This window comes from Saccopteryx bilineata, chromosome 2, assembly GCF_036850765.1.
Source record: "Saccopteryx bilineata isolate mSacBil1 chromosome 2, mSacBil1_pri_phased_curated, whole genome shotgun sequence".
Taxonomy (NCBI): domain Eukaryota; kingdom Metazoa; phylum Chordata; class Mammalia; order Chiroptera; family Emballonuridae; genus Saccopteryx; species Saccopteryx bilineata.
The window spans coordinates 337,983,892-337,987,769 of record NC_089491.1 but is presented as its reverse complement, the minus strand read 5'-3'; positions in this window follow the sequence as shown (position 1 = coordinate 337,987,769).

The window sequence follows — 3,878 nt, the reverse complement described above, 5'->3', positions numbered from 1 at the left end:
GGGGGGGTAGTTCAGTAAATATCTTTGAGACATGTTACACTTTATGTAAAAAAACAGTTCTTTGACATTGTTCTTTTTTTAAAGGTGGTATAACAGTGTCTTTTCCTCAATTCAATAATACAGTTTAATAAACATCAATTCAGCAGCAGCGAAGGGGGAACCGTGAGGCACCTGAATCAAGCAGCGATAGTTCCTGCCATTCACTAGTTCGCCCACAGCCTGGGGACTGAAGACTGTTCCTTGAGGTGGTTATTCCACTTAGTAGACTCTCCCATGGCAGGTGCCATGTTCAACCCCTCTCCTGTCTTATGTATAAGAGTCCCTAAAAAAGGAGCTGGTTTTTCTAAAGGTCCTTCTTCTTCCTCCACCCCCAACCCTATCTGCCTCTGTCCTTCCTTCTTCCAACCATTACCTACTGAACATTTACTAAGAGCCAGATGCCATCTAGATTTGGAGGACACTATGGCTAATAAGATAAAATCCTTGACCTTGTGCCACTAACATTCTGGCCAAGAAGATTTCCTTCGTAGTCAAAACTCTATGTGCCTTAACTATAGTACAGTACTCTGAAAAATAAAATCTGTCTTTTAATAACATCCTTGAAGAAGCTAGATTATATTATTCTATCAAAACACCGGGCATTGCTTGAATATGACTTATAAAACTAGCAACAAAAATATTTGGCTCTATAAATACCTTAAGTGTATTTATAGTGTTCCTTTCTTGCTCACAGCTCCAAGCCCCTCAAGATTTATGTCATAAAGGGAGGAGAAAAACATTCTCATGTAATGGATATGGAAGACAAGTTTTTAAAACAAATGAAAAATCTCTGTAGGATTGTCAACTTGAGGACACTTGTCCAGCAGTGTCCCACAGGAGTCATCCTAATTTGGGGTCAACAACTTGGTTAAGTGGATTCTATAAATGATTCCAAATGTGTCTAAGTAGCTGGAAGTTGAAGCAGAAGTTCTCGACAGCTAAAGCACAGGGGAAAAAATGACCACTCTCGGGGCAGCAGGTCCTTCCTCACAACGGAAGAGGATTGTACAAAGGTTTAAACAGGGTGAGCCCAGCTGTCGTTTAAGAAGATGTTATTTACTCAAAAATGGTAGAAGTTTGAGCTCTGGGAAAGGAAATAGAAGAACAAAGTCTAGGAGATGAAGCCATGCCTATACTTCATGATTTTGGTTTTATGATGAAACAATTAAACTATTGACTGAAGTTGAAGTAACCCCTAAAGGTTGTTCCAGTTGTCAATGTACAGACTTCCAAAATCCACCCTTCATGCCTGGCTGTGATGCTGGAGCGGAGTCCTGCAGGCATTTCTCTCCCACCAGGTGGCGCTATGCCGCGCTTTGTCAGAGAGGGGGCTGCAGGAGCACCATAGGAGGAAAGGGCTTCCTTCATTGTTTCTGGCCTGTTTTCCTCTCTTCCTGTTCCTGCAGCAGGTAGGACATAGTATGGCACTCACCTGAGTGAGTTCAACAGTACTCTTACAGATGCTTACTGCCAGGACCCCAGCCAGCTTCCTAGAAAGTACACTACTCCCACCAACATCTTCCTAGAGAGTACACTACTCCCACCAACATCATCCTAGAGAGTACACTACTCCCACCAACATCTTCCTAGAGAGTACACTACTCCCACCAACATCTTCCTAGAGAGTACACTACTCCCACCAACATCTTCCTAGAGAGTACACTACTCCCACCAACATCTTCCTAGAGAGTACACTACTCCCACCAACATCTTCCTAGAGAGTACACTACTCCCACCAACATCTTCCTAGAGAGTACACTACTCCCACCAACATCTTCCTAGAGAGTACACTACTCCCACCAACAGCTTCCTAGAGAGTACACTACTCCCACCAACAGCTTCCTGACAATGGGCTGGCGTCCCAGCTGGACCCCAGAAGGTGCCTCATAGAGTTCATTAGTGCCTCACTGAACTGCATTTTTGATGTTTGAGTTTTTTAAATACGTCAAGCTGAAAAATATTACATATTTGTTGAATTTATGAGGTGTGAATTATTTTACTGAAGTAAGTCAAGCTCATTCGTTTATTCAACAAAAAAATATCTGTACACATTATATACCAGTCACTGTCTATGATGCTAAGGATCTAGAGATGAATTTGTTATTCTTGGTTCCTGTCCACAAAGGAGCACAGTCTAGAGGGGGTGGGGGAGCTGACATAAAAACAGGTAAATATAATGCACCATGACTGCTGGAATGTTTAGGTATGGATGGAGTGCTGAGGAACAGGAGGGAGCTGGCAATGATGCATTGAAAAGCTACATGCACAAAGCTTTTGTGAGCAGAAAGGTCCCCTCCTCAGATATCATCACACCGTTGTTGTTGTTTTTTTAATTTATTTGAGGCGGGGGAGAGATTTGTTGTACTTATTTATGCGTTTACTGGTTGATTCTTGTATATGCCATGACCAGGGATTGAACCCTCAACCTTAGCATATTGGGACAACACACTAACCATCTGAGCTAACCAACCAGTGCAGACATCACATTGTTGAAGATGTCAAATAAGCAGTTGGAAACATTAAGACATGAGGGAAATTGGGGATGTACATATATGTATGTGTAGGATTACAGTGACATATAGTTATGGTAGAAGTTATGAAAATGAGATCACCAACAGAATGTGTTCAGGGTAATAAAAGGAGGGGACTAACGATGGAACTTTGGAAGGAGAGTTCAGTGGGCAGAGGAGGAAAGCCCACAAAGAAAACTGAAAAAGGTAAGTCACAGAAATAGAGAAGGAGGAGACTCGTGTCATGTAAGTAGAAGGGCAAGAGAATGTCAGAAGGATTGAGGATTGAGCTTTCATAGTCAAAAGCCATTTGCAAGATCAAGTAAGACTTGGGTACAGTACTCACTGTACTCATTGATAGGTTCTTGGAAACTGTGACTTTAAAGTCACAGTTGTATATAATAAAAACAATTTGCCATTGGCTACTTGATATAAGCAAGAGTTAAGTTCTACGGCATCTCAACATTATAACTAAACGACAATAAACAAGATATCATTATTCAAGTATATGATTTTGACAATTGGTCAGTAGAACTCTAAATGAAACTATTTTCAAAACTCTGGCTTTGATCAGAACAGCAACAACAAAAAGCAGACTATGAATACAGATTACTCTTTGTAGATATTGGGTGGAAAGTGAAGGAGAAAGATAAATTAATTTGAGCATAATTGTAGGCTAAGGGGAAGGAGGAAACTAAGGAGAAGTTAGGTGGGCGGGACGTTCCAGAACCAATAAGGGGGACAGGTAGAGAAGTCTCCAGAGTCAAGTGTTTTACAGGTGTCTACTCTTCAAAGTGAGGTCCGCAGACCCGTAGCCTCAGCAGCACCTAGAAACTTGTTGGAAATGCAGAATCACAGGGCAAACTGCCCATGTTCTGAATTAAAACCCACATTTTAACAAATTCCCCAGGTGATCATAGCCTGTAATTCTCACAGCAAGCGATAAGATGGGCATTACTGCTCCCAATTTTACCAACGATGAGACGAAGTCTCAAAGAAGTTGCTTGAGACAGCAGAGCAGATTAGTAGCTGAGTCAAAAGATCTAATCCCAGAATTTCCCGACTCCAGGTTACCTTTCAAAATATAGAAAAATAAATTCAGAGGCATTTTTTTCACTCAGTTCAGGAGAATTGTTTCAGGCGCTATAACGATCAATCACAAGTCTGCAGCTCTAGTGCCACGGGCTGTGTTTGTTGAGACCATGATGCACGTGTTCCCCGAGACTTTGGAATCCTCCTAAAAAACTATCCACAGGGTTGGAACTCCACTTCCCAGCAAGCCCCACGGCTTCCTATCGCGCGAGGCATGACGGGCCACGCCGCCCTTCT